The sequence below is a fragment of the Nomascus leucogenys genome, chromosome 17 (genome assembly GCF_006542625.1).
Source record: "Nomascus leucogenys isolate Asia chromosome 17, Asia_NLE_v1, whole genome shotgun sequence".
In the NCBI taxonomy this organism is placed as follows: domain Eukaryota; kingdom Metazoa; phylum Chordata; class Mammalia; order Primates; family Hylobatidae; genus Nomascus; species Nomascus leucogenys.
This window is the reverse complement of record NC_044397.1, coordinates 36692692-36711706: the sequence shown is the minus strand read 5'-3', so window position 1 is coordinate 36711706 and position 19015 is coordinate 36692692. Positions and strand designations below refer to the sequence as shown.

Sequence of the window (19015 nt, the reverse complement as noted above, 5' to 3'; positions counted from 1 at the left end):
CAGGCTTCCTAGGGGATAAATGCCTACCTGAGATTTTTACATCACCATTGTTGTGAGTAGATAATATATGTGTACAATAAAAAAAATTGTAGAGGTATAAAAACATACACATTCAGCAAGACTGCACAATGCAAGATCAATATATGGGTATACCTCAAAGATAATGCAGGTTTGGTTCCAGACCACCATAAGAAAGTAAAAACAGACCAGGTACGGTGGCTCACGCTTGTAATCCTAGCACTTTGGGAAGCTAGGAAAGGCAGATCACCTGAGGTCAGGAGTTTGAGACCAGCCTGGCCACTATGGTGAAACCCTGTCTCTACTAAAAATACAAAAAAAAAAAAAAAAAAAAATTTAGCCAGGTGTAGTGGCACATGCCTGTAATTCCAGCTACTTGGGTGGCTGAGGCATGAGAATCGCTTGAACCCAGGAGGTGGAGGTTGCAGTGAGCCGAAATTGTGCCTCTGTACTCCAGCCTGAGTGACGGAGACTGTCTCAAAAATAGAACAAAAAAGGCAAGTATGACAAAAAGAGCAAATATTGCAATGAAGCACATCATATAAAATTTTTGGTTTTCCAGTGAATATAAAAGTTAGGTTTATATCATAGTCTGTTAAGTATGTAATAGCTCTATGTCTCAAAAATGTACATATCTTAATTAAAAAATGCTTTATTGCCAAAACATGCTAACGATTATCTGAGCTTTCAGGGAGTTGTAATCTTTTTGCTGGTGGAGAGTCTTGCCTTGGTGTTGGGTGGCTGCTAGACTGATCAGGGTTGTGGTTACTGAAGCTTGGGATGACTGTGGCAATTTCTTAAGACAACAATGAAATTGGCTAGGTTGATTGACTCTTTCGTTAACACAAAATTTCTGTGTATCATGCGATGCTATTTGATAGATTTTTACCCACAGTAGAACTTCTTAAAAAATAGGAGTCGATCCTCTCAAACCCAGCCACTGCTTTATCAACTCAGTTTATGGAATATTCTAAATCCTTTGTTGTCATTTCAACAATATTCACAGCATCTTCACCAAGAGTAGTTTCCATCTCAAGAAACCACTTTCTTTGCTCATCCTAAGAAGCGACCCCTCATCCATTCAAGTTTGATCATGAGGTTGCAGCAATTCAGTCACATCTTCAGGCCCCATTTCTAATTCTAGTTCTCTTGCTATTTCCACCGCATCTGCAGTTCCTTCCTCCACCGAAGCCTTGAACCCCTCAAAGTCATCCATGAGGGCTGGAATCCATTTCTTCCAAACTCCTGTTCATGTTGCTATTTCAACCCCCTCCCATGAATCACAAATGTTCTTCATGGAATCTAAAATGGTGACTCCTTTACAGAAGGAAAGGATTTCTATTTAATTTGCCTAGATCTATCAGAGGAATCACCATCTATGGCAGCTATAGCCTTACAAAACGTATTTCTTAAAAAATAAGACTTGAATGTCAAAATTACTCCCTAATCCATGTGCTGTAGAATGCAGGTTGTGTTAGCAGGCATCGAAACAACATTCATCTTGTACATCTCCATCAGAGCTCTTGTTGACCAGGTGCACTGTCAGTGAGCAGTCATATTTTGAAAAGAACCTTTTGGCTAGGCGCGGTGGCCACGCCTGTAATCCCAGCAGTTTGGGAGGCTGCGGCGGGTGGATCACAAGGTCAGGAGATCAAGACCATCTTGGCTAACACGGTGAAACTCCATCTCTAATAAAAATACAAAAAATTAGCCAGGCATGGTAGCACACACCTGTAATCCCAGCTACTCGGGAGGCTGAGGCAGGAGAATCACTTGAACCCAGGAGGCAGAGGTTGCAGTGAGCTGAGATCGCACCACTAGACTCCAGCCTGGGTGACAGAGTGAGACTCTGTCTCAAACAAAAACAAAAACAAAAACAATCTTTGTATCAGCTGAGTGCAGTGGCTCATGCCTGTAATCCCAGTACTTCGGGAGGCTGAGGAAGGCGGATCATGAGGTCAGGAGTTCAAGACCGGCCTGGCCAACATAGCGAAACCCCATCTCTACTAAAAATACAAAAATTAGCCGGGCATGGTGGTGGGAGCCTGTAATCCCAGCTACTCAGGAGGCCGAGGCAGGAGAATCACTTGAACTTGGGAAGCAGAGGTTGCAGTGTGCCGAGGTCGTGCCATTGCACTTCAGCCTGAGTGACAAGAGCAAGACTCCGTCTCAAAAAAGAAAAGAATCTTTTTTAATTCTGGGCAGTAGGTCTCAACAGTGGGCTTCAAAGATTCAGTAAGCCATGCTGTAAACAGATGCTGTGATCTAGGCTTTATTATTCCATTTCTAGAGCACAGGCAGAGTAGGTGTAGCTTAACTCTGGAGGCCCGAGGATTTTTCCGAATGGTAAATGAGCAATGGCTTCAACCTCAAGTCACCAGCTGCATTATCCCCTAATGAGAGTCGGCCTGCATTTGGAAGCTTTGAAGACAAGACACTGACTTCTCTTTAGCTATGCAAGTCCTAGATTATATCTTCTTCCAAGAGAAGGCTACTTTACCTACATTGAAAATCTGTTGTGTAGCACCATCATCTTCATTGATTATCTTAGCTGGATCTTCTGGATAACTTGCTGCAGCTTCCACCAAAGCATTTGCTGCTTTACTTTGCACTTTTGTACTATGGAGATGAATTCTTTCCTTAAACATCATGAATCAACCTCCCCTAGCTTCCAACTTTTCTTCGGTAGCTTCCCCACCTCCGTCAGCCTTCATAGAATTGAAGAGTCACGGCTTTGACTTGAGACAATTAAGACCCAATTAAAAGAATTAGACTTTGGCTTAAGAGAATGTTGTGGCTGGTTTGATCGTCTATCCAGACCACCAAAATTTTCTCCCTATCAGAAATAAGGCTTTCTTATCATTCGTGTGTTCACTGGAACAGCACTTTTCATTTCCTTCACGAACTTTTCCTTTGCACTAATGACTGGGCTAACTGGTGCAAGAAGTCTAGCTTTTAACCTACCTCAGCTTTCAACATGCCTTTCTCGCTGAGATTAATCATTTCTAGCTTTTGACTTAAAGTGAGAGACACGTGACTGTTCCTTTCACTTAATTAAATAGGCCATTGTAGGATTATTAATTCACCTAATTTCAATATTGCTGTGTCTCAAGAAATAGGGAAACTCAAAGACAAGAAGAGATGGGAAACAGCTGGTTGGTGGAGTAGTAAGAACACACACAATATTTATCAATTAAGTCTGCCATCTTATATGGGGCACAGTTTGTGGTGTCCCCAAACAATTACAATAGTAATATCAAAGCTCCCTGGCTGCAGATCACCATATCAGATATAATAATAGTGAATGATTGGAAATATTGTGGGAATTACCAGAGTGTGACAAAGAGAAATGAAGTGAGCACCAGCAGTTGGAAAAATAATGCTGACACACTTGTTTGACTCAGGGTTGCCACAGACTTCAATTTGTGAAGAAACACACTATCTTCAAAGCATAAAAAAGTGAAGCTCAATGCAACAAAGTATCCCTGTAAAAAAATCATTTGTCTTTCTATATGTTTGCAATAAATGATCTGAGAGTGAAAGTAAAAAAAAAAAAATCCATTTATAATAGCATCACAAAAAGTATAAAATACTTATGAATAAATTTGGCAAAAGAAATACAAAACTTGTGCTCTAAAAACCATAAAACACTGCTGAAAGACACTAAACTAAATGGAAAGACGGCCAATGCTTATGGATTGGAAGACTTAATATTTTTAAGATGGCAATAGTCACGAAGTTGATTTACACATTCAAGGTAATGCCTATCAAAATTCCAGCTGGCTTTTTTGGAGACAGGGTCTCACTCTGTCACCCTGGTTGGAGTGCAGTGTCACAGCCTCAGCTTATTGCAACCTCCAATTCCCAGGCTGAAGTGATCCTCCTGCCACAGCCTCCTGAGTAACTGAGACTACAGGAATGTGCCACCATGCTTGGCTAAGCTTTAACTTTTTTCTCGTAGAGATGAGATCTCATTATATTGTCCAGGCTGGTCTTGAATTATTAGGTTCAAGCGATCCTCCTGCCTTGGCCTCCGAAAGTGTTAGAATTACAGACAAGAGCCCCTGTGCCTAGACCCAGCTGGCTTCTTTGCAGAAATTGACAAGTTGATTCTAAGATTCATATGAAAATGCAGTGACCCCAAATAACCAAAATAATTTTGAAAAAGGAAACAAGGTTGGAGGAGTCACACTTCCCAATTTCAATACTAAATACAAAACTACATTGACCTGAACTGATAGTGGCATAAGGATAAACATACAGATCAATACAGCCCAGAAAGGAAACCTCATATTATGATCAACTGATTTTTGACAAGAGCGACAAGACAATTCAAGGGTAAAAGAACAGTGTTTCAACAAATGTTGCTGGGACGACTGGATATCCACATGCGAAAGAGCAAAGTTTGATCCCTACCTCACACCATATGCAAAAAATTAACTCGAAATAAATCAAAGACCAAAACGTATGAGCTAAAACTACAAAACCGCTTAAAAGAAAACACAGGTGTCAACCTTTATGACCTTGGATTAGGCAATGGTTTCTTAGGTATTATGCCAAAAGCACAAATACCAAAAGAAAAATCGATAAATTGGATTTCATCAAATGTAAAACTTCTGTGCTTCTAAAGACGCTACCAAGAAAGTGAAAAGAGAGGCTGGGTGCAGTGGCTCACACCTGTAATCCCAGCACTTTGGGAGGCTAAGGCGGGTGGATCACCTGAGGTCAGGAGTTCGGGACCAGCCTGGCCAACATGGCGAAACGCTGTCTCTACTAAAAATACAAACATTAGCTGGGTATGGTGGCACACACAACTGTGATCCCAGCTACTCAGGAGTCTGAGGCAGGAGAATGGCTCGAACCTGGGAGACACAGGTTGCAGTGAGCTGAGATCGTGACACTGCACCCGCCCTGGGCAACAGGGTGAGACTCTGTCTCAAAAAAAAAAAAAAAAAGTGAGAAGACAACCCGCAGAATGGAAGTTTTGAAAAGATACTCCAGAATATATAAGCCCTCTTACAACTCGTTAAATAAAAAAACTATTAGCCAGGCATAGAAAGACAAACATCTCATATTCTTACATATTGGTGGGATATAAACATAAAAACAACTTAACTCTTGGACACAGAAAGTAGAAGGATGGTTACCAGAGGCTGGGAGGGGTAGTGGGGCTGGAAAGGTGGTATGGTTAATGGGTACCAAAAAAGCCAGGAGAAATGAATTAAGACCTATTATTTGATAGCACAACAGGGTGATTACAGTCAATAACTTAATTGTACATTTAAAAGTAATTAAAGAAGTATAATTGGGTTATTTGTAACACAAAGGATAAATGCTTCAGGTGATGGATACTCCATTTTCCATAATGAGATTATTACACATAGCATGCCTGTATCAAAACATCTCATGTGCTCCACCCCATAAATATATATATATAGTCCCCACAAAAATTAAAAATAAAAAATTTAATAAAAGTAACTGAATTAGAATACAGGCAAAGGATATGAACAGATATTTCTCCAAAGATACAAATGGCCAATAGGCAATGAAAAGATGCTCAATGCCAATACTCATTAGGGAAATGCAAATCAAAACCACAATGAGATACCACAATATCCACTGGGATGACTATCATCAAAAAGATAATGGGGCCGGGTGCAGTGGCTCACGCATATAATCCCAGCACTTTAGGAGGCCGAGGCGGGCAGATCACCTGAGGTCAGGAGTTCGAGAGCAGCCTGGCCAACATGGTGAAACCCTGTCTCCACTAAAAATACAAAAAAATTAGCTGGGCATGGTGGCACGTGCCTGTAATCCCAGCTACTCAGGAGGCTGAGGCAGGAGAATCGATTGAACCTGCGAGGCAGAGGTTGCATTGAGCCAAGATCATGCTACTGCATTCCAGCCTGGGCAACAGAGCAAGACCCTGTCTCCAAAAAAAAAAAAAAAAGGATGACACTAAGTGTTAGAAAGGATGTCGAGAAATTGAATTGGAACCCTCCTACATTGCTGACAGGAATGTAAAATCATGCAGCCACCTTGGAAAACAGTTTGGCCATTCCTCAAAATGTTAAAAATAGAGTTACCCTATTACCCATCAATTCTACTCCTAGGTAGGCAAGAAAGACAAAAATGTTTACCCACACAAAAACTTATGTACATAGATGTTCATAGAAGCATTATTCTTAATAGCCAAAAAGTGGGAAAAAAAAAACCAACTCCAAATGGCCATCAGCTGATAATTGGATAAATAAAACATGGGACATCCATACATGGAATATTATTCAGCAATAAAAAGAATGAAAGCAAGTACTGGTATATGCTACAGCATAGATGAATAACGAAACCATGGTTAAGTAAAAGAAGCCAGGAACAAAAAACTAATATATTATTTGATCTCATTGATATGAAATGTTAAGAATGGCCAAATCTACAGAGACAGAAGGGGGATTCATGGTTGCCAAGGGTTGGGGTTGGGATAAATGAGGAGTGACCACTAATGGGTATTAGGTTTCTTTCTTTTTAGACGGAGTCTCACTCTGTTACCCAGGCTGGAGTGCAGTGGTGCAATCTTGGCTCACTGCAACCTCTGCCTCCCAGGTTCAAGTGATTCTCCTGCCTCAGCCTCCTGAGTAGCTGGGATTACACGCACCCACCACCATGCTTGGCTAATTTTTTTGTACTTCTTTTTTTTAGTAGAGACGGGGTTTCGCCATGTTGGCCAGGCTGTTCTCAAACTCCTGACCTCAAGTGACCTGCCCGACTTGGCCTCCCAGAGTGCTGGGATTACAGATGTGAGCCACCGCGCCCGGCCAGTATGAGGTTTCTTTCTGAGCTAACGAAAATGTTCTAGAATTAGGGTGATGGCTGCACGACTCGGTGAATACACTAAAAGTCATTTAATTGTAAAAAGAAAAGCAAAGTGAAAACAAATTTGATAGTGAAAAGTAGGTCTTCCTCCCATCCACATCCACCTGTCACCCAGCTGCCTGGTCTGGAGGTAAAGATGGTCTTGGGCATCCTCCCAGAGATATTCACACATTTACAAGCATCTATAGACATGCACTGTCTTCCTTTTTTTTGAGACGGAGTCTCGCTCTGTCGCTCAGGCTGGAGTGCAGAGGCACGATCTTGGCTCACTGCAACCTCTGCCGCCCAGGTTCAAACGATTCTCCTGCCTCTGATTTTCCTACCCTACGTAGCTGGGACTACAGTTGCACACCATCACGCCTGGCTAATTTTCTGTATTTTAGTAAAGACGGGGTTTCACCATGTTGGCCAGGCTTGTCTCAAACTCCTGAGCTCAGGTGATACGCCCGCGTCAGTCTCTCAAAGTGTTGGGATTACAGGCGTGAGCCACTGCGCCCGGCCCTATTTTTGTTTTTTTTTCAAACGCAAATGATAGGCTATTAGATGCTGCTCTACATCCTGTGTTTTGCAAACTTAGGGCAAGTTTTAAAGAAGACAAAGATCATCTTTATTCGTGGTGGGAGGGACAAGGCTTCAGTGGGGAGAGGAGGGCTATTCAAAGACACAGAGACGTGTTCAAACAGAGTGGCCTGTTCAGAGAAGGGCAGGGACCTGCCGTGCCTTGGAGCAGAGGAGGTAACTGGGGATACGTGAGGTGAGGAGGCAGGCAGAGGCCAGCCTGTGGAGGGAGGTGCAGGGGACCACGCCCGGGGGAGGCAGCTTATGCTGAAGGGGAATCCCTGAAGATGTCAATCAGGGTGGGAAATGAAGCGATCATTCAGGACAGGATGGCAACTGGTGGTAGACAGACCAGACCAGGAAAGAGAGGGAGGAAGCTAACTGCTGGGAAGGAGGGAGCTGATTCCAGTGAGGTTAGGGAAATAGAATTTACAGGGTCTTAGCAGGGAGTGGTGGCATGTGCCTGTAGTCCCAGCTACTCTGGAGGTTGAAGCGGGAGGATCACTTGAGTCCGGGAATTCGAGGCTGCAGTGAGCTATGATCACACCAATGCACTCCAGCCTGGGCAGCAGAGAGCCCAACACAATAATAATAACAATAAGAAGAAGAAGAAGAAATCACAGGATCTAATACTGAACATAGCTTCTCCCAGAGTTCTGGCCAGGGCAACTAGGGGCTGGTTACCTCTCCTGAAATGGGGCATACGGAGGTGCCTGTGTTTACGTGGGAAATGAAGATTATTGGTTAGTGAGGTGCCCAAAGTGGGATCCCCAGGGAGGCCTGACGTTGGATGACAGGCCCAGGCCAGAGGCAAAAATTTGGAACCACCAGACCCAAACGGCCCAGATGAGGTTACTCAGGAGTGTGGATGGGACAGAGATACAGGGAAAGCCCCAGAAGGTTAAATCCTGGGGAGTACGACTATTGAAGAAGTTAAAGGACCTGGAGGATCCTATAATCAATAACTAGCTACCAGCTCCCATCCAGCATTGCTTTTATGCCATCATCTTTAAACATGTGCATATAACGTCTCTGCCCTGCGAGAGAGATTTCCTGTTACATGGATGAGACAGAGAAGCAGACATGAGATATTCAAGGTCACGCTGGCAAATGATGATGTCAGGATACAAATCCAGATCTGACTCCAAGATCAGTGATTTGCTGGTTTAGTTTTCTCCGCTCCTTTAAGCAGGAACCCAGGAGAAAATTCAGGAGACAGTGTGAAAAGGGAAGCAGTGTCTACACCCCGGGAGTCTGCTCCTATCATGGGGGTGTCCTGAGCCACAGTGGCACCTCCTCAGTAGGGATGGCAGGAATGCTCCCAGCCAGACTCCTGAGCCCCCCTCGTGCCTGAGCTGGGACAAGACTGTGTTCCTAGAGTGATAGCCCTTATCTGCCGACGTGTGCTCTGTGGGGATGCCTGGTCCCACATCTCAGGGCCAGACTTGCTCTCCTAAGTCCCCAAACATCAAGGGGCTCCCTGAAAAGCAAAGCTCTTTCCCAGGGCAGGCCTGCGGTCATTCCTCCTACAGCCCTAGGAACCAGTTTCTCCCCCTTCCTACGTACCCATGGATCATTTCATGGGTTTGTTTTTCTTTTTTTGTTTTCGTTTTTTTTGGTAGAGATGGGGTCTCACTTATGTTGCCTGGGCTGGACTCAAACTCCTGGGCTCAAGCGATCCTCCTGCCTCGGCCTCTCCATCACACCTGGGATTATAGGTGTGAGCCGCCACATCCAACTGGTTTCTCTTTTCTTGTTATGCTGGAAGACAGTGTAATCTCACAGGTTCCCCCTCTTCTTCTACTTCTAAAGCAATTCCAAGACACTCTTCAGGCTTTACAGAATAAGCATGGGCCTCGGAGTTCGACATCAGAGTCCAAGTTTCAGCTCAAGGCTGACAAGCTCCAAGGAAGTGACTTGATCTCTCTGGGCCCATTTACTCCTCTCCTCTCCGGGCTGAGCTGCTGTGCAGATGAAATGGGAGAAAGTAAGCGAAGCTTCTGGCACGCAGCTGTTGCTGAAGGGATGCTCTTCTTCTCACCCTCCTTCATCTGCTCAAAGGGCTGCGCTGAGTCTGCTGTGTTTCAGAGGAAATTTCTCCGAGTCAGTCTTTATTTCTTACTATCAGTGAACCGTGGCAGGCCTTTCCCAGCTCCTGCCCCCAGTACTGTGTCCCTCTAGGTCCTTGTAGGTGGTCCAAGAAAAGAGGCAGGGGACAAGGCCAAGGAACAGCAGCAAAGCAGGGAGAGGCCTATTCCATCCCCCAGCGAGGAGGGATCTCGGTGACCGCCGGCCCACCTGGCTGGACTTAGAAGGCTCAGGAAGTTTACACTTAGAGGGGAACAGATGAAACAGACATGGAGCTCAAGTTTGTTTGTTTGTTTTTTTGAGATAGAGTCTCGCTCTGTCACCCAGGCTGAAACAGTCAACATTAACGATTTTATGTCAAATTCCCTTTATTTATTTTTGAGATGGAGTCTCGCTCTGTTGCCCAGGCTGGAGTGCAGTGGTACAATCTCAGTTCACTGCAACCTCTGCCTCCCAGGTTCAAGTAATTCCCCTGCCTCAGCCTCCCGAGTAGCTGGGATGACAGGTGTGTGCCACCACGTGTGGCTAATTTTTGTATTTTTAGTAGAGACGGGGTTTCACCATGTTGGCCAGGCTGGTCTCAAACTCCTGACCTCAGGTAATCCACCCGCCTTGGCCTCCCAAATTGCTGGGATTACAGGCATGAGCCATCGTGCCTGGCTGATTTTTTAAAAAATTTGATTAACAGTGGTCATGTGCCCTTATGTGTGTGTGAGAGAGTGGAATGATATTAGACAGAGTTCAAACACCTGGGTTCTAACACTACCACCGCTTCCAACCGAGTGACCCTGTTCGGTCTATTTCTGACCTCGCAGGGCTGTGTCCATGAGGCTTTTCTGTGCAGGTGGCTGCACAAGCGTGTGACCCCATCAGGCTAGGGACACTCATTGGAGGTGGTGGGAATACAGTGGCATGAGGGTGGCATTTGCCTGGGCATAACAAGGTTCAAGGGAGTCAAAGATTTCAGGACAGGACCAGGAGAGGGTGGAGGGGAGGAGCGGCTGGAGCCTGGAGCTGGGAGTCTCTGCCTTGCCCCTTGGACTCTCTGCTACCCCTCCTGTTGGTAACTCAGAATGATGATGATGCCCCAGCACAGGGTGGTGAGGAAGGGTGAGTGACATCATGGAAATGGTGCTTTGTAGACGTAAAATGCCGTGCAAAATATTATTAGCAAAGGAAGTTGTGACACAATTGGAAAAAGACTGGGGGAGGGATGAGATGTGGAATACTCCACATCCAGCAACAAACTCCTCAGGGCTCTCAGCTGTTATCAAACTGCATCCTATGCTCCCTCCTCAGAACCACACACAGGAACGTGGGCTCCCTTTGGCCATGTGGTCCTTGGTGTCAGTTTCATTTAAGGAATGACTCCATTAAATTGATGGAACTTTAGTAAAACCTAATTAACATCCATATTGAGTTTTTCCAAGGGAAGGGAGATCTGCAGAAAATAAAATACCCTAGAAATTTAAATTCCACGATAGTCAAATAAATACTGTATGACTGAGTATTACAAGTTGGATGATTTTACTCCAGGAGACGAAAATGAGTAAGAGTCAATCTATTCTTACAGACACATACTGCTTTCTAATCATCCATCCATCCCTTCCTCTCTCTCTCCCTCCCTCCCTCCCTCCCTCCCTCCCTCCCTCCTTCCCTCTAGGCTAATCATCCATCCATCCCTTCCTCCCTCCCCCTCTCCTTCCCTCCCTCCGTCTCTCCCTTCATCCATCCATAGCTCTATCCTATCATCCATCCAAAAAGCCAATCGTCCAGCCATCCGTCCCTCTATCCAATCATCTATCCATCCATCCTTCTATCCAATCATCCATCCATCTATCCCCTATTCACCCATCCCTCCATGCAATCAACCACCTATCCATTCCCATTTATCTATCAAATCATCCATCTACCCACCCACCCACCCACCATCCACCCATTCGTCCACCAATCCATCCACTCATCCACCATCACTTAACAGAGTGCCAAGCACTGTGCCACATGGGGATACAGATCTTGCTAAACTGTTAAGCTTCATGAAAGCAACGGCTGCATTCATTCACCTACCACCACTAACCAGGGTCTAGTTCTGGTCTAGCCTGGCACACATGCTCAGCAAATATTTAATGAATCAATGAATGAACAGACCTTCCCTGAGAAGCTCTTGGTCTGGAAGGGGACAGGGTTACAGCCCCGTCATGAGCAAGGTAGGAGGGCATCACGGGGGTGGGAACACTAGAGGAGCAACAAGATCACTTTGGCGACTCTCCCAGTGTGGCCTCCCTGACGAAGAATGCACTTCGCAAGCTGTCAAGAACAGAAGTGAGCTGGGTGTGGTGGCTCATGCCTGTAATCCCAACACTTTGAGAGGCCTTTGTGGGAGGACTGCTTGAGGCCAGGGGTTCAAGACGATCTTGGGCAACGTAGCAAGCCCTCATCTCTCCAAAAAAATGCAAAAATTAGCTGGGTGTAGTGGTGTGTACCTGTAGTCCCAGCCACTCAGGAGGCTGAGGCTGGAGGGCTGCTTGAGCCCACGAGGGCCAGGCTGCAGCAAGCTGTGATTGTGCAACTGCACTCCAGCCTGGGTGACAGAGTGAGACTGTCACAAACAAACAAACAAACAAACAATCCAAACCAAACCAAAACAGAACAGGAGTGAAATGCGGGCTGGGCACAGTGGCTTACACCTGTAATCCCAGCACTCTGGGAGGCTGAGGCAGGTGGATCACTTGAGGTGAGGAGTTCGAGACCAGCCTGGCCAACATGGCGAAACCCTGTCTCTACTAAACATACAAAAATTAGCCAGGCATGGTGGCGTGTGCCTGTAATCCCAGCTACTTCAGAGGCTGAGGCAGGAGAATCACTTGAACCTGGGAGGCAGAGGTGGCAGTGAGCCGAAATCGCATCCCTACACTCCAGCCTGGGTGACAGAGCAAGAGTCCGTCTCCAAAAAAGGGAAGTGAAACGGGTAAGTCCTGGGGTTGCCCGGGGTGCCAGCTCTGTCCAGACTCCCATAGGGGCTGACATTGGTCTCTCTATCACAAGGGACCTCAATTTCCTTACCTGCAACCCAGTGGTCTCTTCAGCCTCAGGTTTTGAGTCAACTGTACCAAAATATCATTTTCCTAAGTTATTCTGGGGTTCTCAGAGCTTCCTCTTGTGCATTTCAACTCAGTTCAGCTCAATTCAACAAACATTTCCCAGGCACCTACTACATCCCAGGCACTGGGAGATTCAGAAACCCCATGCACCCTACCTTGGCAGCCTGAACCCCAGGCCCAGAGCCCCATGTGCAGGAGCCATGTAGGCAGCTGGGTCCCTGAAGCAGGTCCCCCAGCAGAGATGCCAAGTGACAGCTGGGAAGGCCCACTCTGCCCGAGTTCAAGCTGTAAACATCCAAGAAATCTACCAGCGGTTACTGAGAGGATGTTAAAAATAATTAACCACTGAAAATATTAGATTTGCTCTGGATTGTTCATTACATACAATGGTTTAATAGGACTTTTATTGAATAGCTGCAGAGCTCTGGGCCGAAATCAATTTGCCCTCCACGTGGAATTTTGATGTCTGCTGTTGACTTGTACAACATGGAGCAATTTGTAATCGCTCCAGCTTGCCGTTGTTTTCAAAGCTCCTGCTATATCACAAGCATTTATTTCTGACCACAAAATTACATTTATTCAACAGAAAGCAGCTCCGGGTCTTTAAGAGGTTAACTTCTGGAGTGCTTGGCTGCGCTCCAGCCCGCATCGGAGGGGGCGCGGGCGCGGTGGCACCCGGCAGTGGCGGCAGCGCCGGGCGGGCGGCCGTGATTAATAGACTGCTGAGAGCGCCCCTTTCCACAGGCGCACGGCTCCTGCCCTGGCTTCCATAGATCATGGACTTAGCCTCAACATATCTGACTGAAATTGAATTTGGCTTCTCTCTCAACTGTTCATTTCCTATGTTATGCAAGGTTAGATCCCTTTCTGCATGAGCAGAACCAAACCAGCTGCAGCTTTGGAGGAGAAAATGTGCTTTCAATTATGCAGCTGGCCTGGATACTGAGCCGCAGTCCGATGGGTCCCTAATTGAGCCATCATGGCGCAAACTTACAGGGAGACGCTCTGTGTGTCAGGCCTGCGGGTTTTGCCATAAGATAATGACAGTACAGCAGCCGCATCACCACGGTGACCACCACAGCTAACACCACTGTCACCTCCACCACTGCAGAAGGCCCAAGAGCCTGTGGACAGACATACTGGGTGAGAAGTCAGTTCCCCAGCAAAGGTCCAGGGCAGCAGGCTGTGTTAGGGTCCCTGGGAAGCCTCCCTGTATCTTCCAGCCAGAACGCGTCATCCTGTCCCCAGAGTGCCTGGTCTGCTCCACAGTCGCCTGTCTGGCCACAAACCCAAAGAAGACCCTGACAACCTCTCCCTACTCCCAGCAGGGCACTGACCTATTTTGCTTGTGGGTGTCTAGGAACCAAAGTAGATGCTCGCACACCGTACTCAATAAGTACTCATTAACAAGGAGAAGGCGAGAAGCAGGGGGAAATTCAGCTAAGAATGTTTTACGTAACCAGTTCCATAAGGCAAAGAATAGATAAATCATCTAAGACAAGATACAGGCCCTCAAAGCGTGTAGAATCTTAAGAGTGGGCTGGAAAGAGGGGAAAAGTTAACAATGCAATAACAAGAAAACAAGCACCCTGTTTAGAAAATGGGCTAAGGTGGCTGGGCGCAGTGGCTCACACCTGTAATCCCGGCACTTTGGGAGGCCAAGGCAGGCAGATCACCTGAGGTCAGGAGTTCGAGACCAGCCTGGCCAACATAGTGAAACCCTGTCTCTACTAAAAATACAAAAATTAGCGTGTGGTGGCACACGCCTGTAATCCCAGCTACTTGGGAGGCTGAGGCAGGAGAATCGCTAGAACCTAGGAGGTGGAGGTTGCAGTGAGCCAAGATCGCACCACTGCACTCCAGCCTCTCCAGCCTGGGCAATAGAGCAAGACTCTGTCTCAAAAAAAAACAACAACAACAACAAAAAAAATGGAAAATGGGCTAAGGATCTCAAAAGAAGACACACAAGGCCTGGCACAGTGGCTCACGTAATCTCAAAAACTTTGGGAGGCCAAGACAGGAAGATCACTTGAGGCCAGGAGTTTAAGGCTACAGTGAGCCATGATCGCACCACTGCATGCCAGCCTGCACAACAGAGCGAGACCCTGTCTCTCTCTAAAAAAAGGCACGCAAACGGCCAACAGGTATATGAAAAGCTGCTCAACATCTTTAATCTTCTGGAAAATTTGACTCAAAACCATGATGAGGTATCACCTGATACCTGTTAGAAGAGCTATTACCGAAAAGACACATGAGTGCTAGTGAGACATGGAGAAAAGGGCACCCTTGTACATTGTTGGTGGGAATGTAAATTGGTACAGCCATTATGGGAAACAGTACGGAGGTTCCCCCCAAAATTAATACGATCCAGCAACACCACAAAGGGATTGAAATCAGTATTGTTAAGAGTTATCTGCACACCCATGTACACTGCGGCACTATTTACAATAGAAAGATATGGAAATAGACTAAGCATCCAACAACAAATAAATGGGTAATAAACGTGATTTTCTATACACACGGTCATCCCTTGGTACACTCAGGAGATTGGTGCTAGGACCCCCTGCATGTACCAAAATCTGCACATACTCAAGGCCCCCCAGTCAAAGGGTAAAAGTTTTACTTATGCAAGAAAAGTAGGTTTTCTTGTCTAAGGTACAGCATGGTGACTATAGTTAATAATCTTGTAATCATATATATGACATTTGCTAAGGCAGTAGATCTTAAGTGTTCTCAACACACACACACACACACACACACACACACACACACACACACGCAGTGACTGTGAGCTAATGGGTATGTTGTCAGATTGTGGAAATCACTTCATAATGTATGCATGTATCAAAACATCACATTGGGCTGGGTGTGGTGGATCACGCCTATAATCCCAGCACTTTGGGAGGATGAGGTGGGAGGATCGCTTGAGGTCAGGAGTTCGAGACCAGCCTAGCCAACATGGCAAAACCTCATCTCTACTAAAAATACAAAAATTAGCCAGGTGTGGTGGCACACGTCCACAGTCCCTGCTAATCAGGAGGCTGAGGCTTGAACTCAGGAGGTGGAGGTTGCAGTGAGCTGAGATTGTGCTGCTGGAGTTCAAGACCAGCCTGGGCAATGCAGCCAGACTTTGGCTTTACTAAAATCGAAAAAAATATAAAATTAGCCTGGCCAGGCGCCTGTAGTCCTAACTACTTGGGAGGCTGAAGCAGGAAGATCACTTGAGCCCGGGAGGTCAAGGCTGCAGTGAGCCCTGATTATGCTACTGCACTCCAGCCTGGGTGACAGAGGGAGATCCTGTCTCAAAAAATAAAAACCCCAAACCATCACATTATACACTATAAATATATACAACTTTCCTTTGTTAATGATACTTTAATAGAGCTGAGGATAAAAAAAAAAAGAGAAAAAGTTAGAAATAGGTTGAGATGGTCAGGAAAATCATCAAAGGAGATAGACTTTTCAGTTCAGCCCTAAAGGATGGAAATGAGTTTTATAGGTAGGGAACAGCAAAAGGGTCTTAACAATAACACAGGCTTCAGGAAATCAAAAAGTATGTTCAGGTGACTTGTAATACACAGGCCAGTTCAGCCAGGGTAGAAGTCCAGGACTTTGAAGCTGGAAAAATATTTCAAAGGCAAGTCATGGAGCTCCTAACACACCAATCTAAGGAGACTGAGTGGGCAGAGAGAGTCACAGAACTTGTTACCAGGAGAAAGCTCTTTCAGGGAACCGAGCCCAGTGGTTCCTACAACTAGCAATGCATGAGCATCAGAGGTGGGCTTTGAAAAATGACAGATTCTAAGGTTCCACCCCAGGCCTTCTACACCAGAATGTCAGGGTAGGAGCCTGGGGAGCTGTATTTCTGGAAACACGTGAGCAATTCTCACAGGGCCAGTGCAGCACTAGTCCAACCCAGCAGCAGCTTTGGAAGTCACCGATCTGGTCCAACCTTCTCTAATCCTATTTCACCCATGATGCTTAATGCAGTATTTAGGCAAGTACTGGTAAGATGGGGACAGAAATAGGTACAAAGACACATACACACACACACACACACTCACACTCACACACACATCCTCTCTTCTACATTTTAGAAGCATAAGGCCTTGGTAAGTAAACTATAAGGGCAGAATGTCTTCAGGCTCAAAACTAAAAGGGAGAGATAGTGCCAAATCCTAACCACTAGGCGGATCACTTGAGCTCAGGAGTTTGACACCAGCCTGGCCAACATGGCAAAATCCCATCTCTACTAAAAATACAAAAAAGTAGCCAGGCGTGGTGGTGTGCACCTGTAGTCCCAGCTACTTGGGAGGCTGAGGCAGGAGGATCGCTTGAACCTGGGAGGTGGAGGTTGCAGTGAGCAGAGATCATCCACTGCACTCCAGCTGGGTGACAGAATGAGACTCCATCTCAAAAAGAAAAAAAAATCAAAAGGGAGATATAAATGAAGCCCTATTAGAGATGAGAAGAGGAAGAATCTGTTTCTGGCTGGGTATTTTGGGAAGACTTGGAGGATCTGGCATTTAGAAGGATAGATAAGGCAAGGGCATGGTGGCTCATGCTTGTAATCTCAGCACTTCGGGAGGCCAAGGCGGGTTGATCACTTGAGGCCAGGAGTTCGAAACCAGCCTTAACAACATGGTAAAACCCCATCTCTTCTAAAAATACAAAATTAGCCAGACATGGTGGCGCACATCTGAAATCCCAGCTACTCAGGAGGCTAAGGCAGGAGAATTGCTTGAACCCAGGAAGCAGAGGTTACAGTGAGCCGAGACTGTACCACTGCACTCCAGCCTGGGTGACACAGAGAGACTCTATCTCAAAAAAAAAAAAAAAAAAAAAAGGATAAGAGGTGACAATCTCCCTGGCAGGTGGTCGTCCAAGCAATTCTCCTGTTTCAACCTCCCAAGTAGCTGGGACTACAGGCACCCACCACCACGCCTGGCTAATTTTTTTATTTTTATTATTTATTTATTTTTTTTTTGTATTTTTAGTAGAGACAGGGTTTCATTATGTTGGCCAGGCTGGTCTTGAACTCCTGACCTTGTGATCCACCCGCCTCAGCCTCCTAAAGTGCTGAGATCACAGGCGTGAGCCACTGCGCCCGGCCAGCTCATCCTATTTTTGAACAGATCTACATTGCTGGAAAATGTCCTTTTTGGTTCTGCTAGCGATAGTCAACCAAAGTACTGCTCCAGTGAGTCTCATGAGGTTTCAGAGCTACGGAGCTCCTTGGGGGAGGATCTGGGTAGCCCACTCGTTTTACAGTTAAGCAAAGTCGGGCAGAAAGAGGCCCCGAGACTCACCCAAGGTCACAGAGGTGGTGGGCGGCAGTGCCTGGACCGGCTCCCTGTGAAATGCTCTTTGGAGCGAACCACATGGACGCCCTGGCTTTATTTAGCAACGGCCTTTAGATCTGAATGCTTAAATATGTTACAGCTCAACAGATATGGGCTGCAAGATGGGCAGCAGACTCACAGTCACTTTTAACTCATTCACTGACTGTTGTAGTTCACCCAACTTTATTTGCCCAATTATTTGATTAGAATCTGTCAAATCATCCTGCCAGTGCCAATGGGGAATTTGCTTTCTACTGTACCTCTTTAAAAGGGCCTAGTTCAAAGGGGAGACCAAAGGGTCTCCTACAAAGAGACTTAAGGGTTCTGCCTATAAGGCCCTGGCATGACCCGGGCCCTACTAACTTCCTTGGTATTGCTCCCTGCCAGGCAAGCCCATCCCTGCAGAGCCCCGGCACTCACTGCCCCCATCTTCCTGCTGCTCTTTCCCAGCTCCGAGTATGGCTGGTTCTCCTTGCTTCTTCCCTCTGATGTTCCGTCATCCTCCCTGGAGAGGCCTCCCTGGATGACTGAAGAAGCCACTACCACCTCTTCCCGCTTTACCCCGAGACCCAGTGTGTCTCCCTCGCAGCGCCTGGCGCCATCTAACATTGCCTTTTGTGTTTATCATCAGTTTCCCTTCACTAGAATGGCAGGATCCTAGTTGACTGTATTCAATGAGACATCTTTAGCAACCGTTTGGCCCATAGCTGGAAGCAGGAGGCTCCCGAAAAGGTTGCATTGAATGAAGACCAGAGAGTAAAACCCAGCCTCCGAGAGCATGTCCTGCATGCAGCTCTGAACGTGGCCAGCGCGCTGCATGTAAGGGACACATTCAGCACAAAGGGAAGTTTCAGATCATTCCTTGGTCCCTCCCTCAGGCCATGTCGGCAGGTAATACTGTGATGAAATTCACAGTTAACCTGGGCCCCACTCCTTCCAACGATGCAGATCGTGGTTGTAGCAAAGTGCAACAACCACAGTTGTTGACACACAGAGGATGTGCACAGTTGTTGATGCACAGAGGATGACGGACACAGT

General features: G+C 46.2%; 1 protein-coding gene and 1 long non-coding RNA gene across 7 annotated transcripts in view; both read right to left on the bottom strand.

Annotated features, from left to right (window-relative positions):
• The window catches only part of CUX1 (cut like homeobox 1), a 474797-nt gene that overhangs the window by 225816 nt on the left and 229966 nt on the right, over positions 1-19015 (bottom strand). The window lies entirely within an intron of this gene.
• LOC115830923 lies at positions 2792-18136 on the bottom strand. Its single transcript, XR_004026473.1, has 3 exons — positions 18123-18136; positions 8892-8896; positions 2792-2873 (listed from the first exon to the last, which is right to left on the bottom strand). It is a non-coding gene; the product is annotated as an uncharacterized LOC115830923 (long non-coding RNA).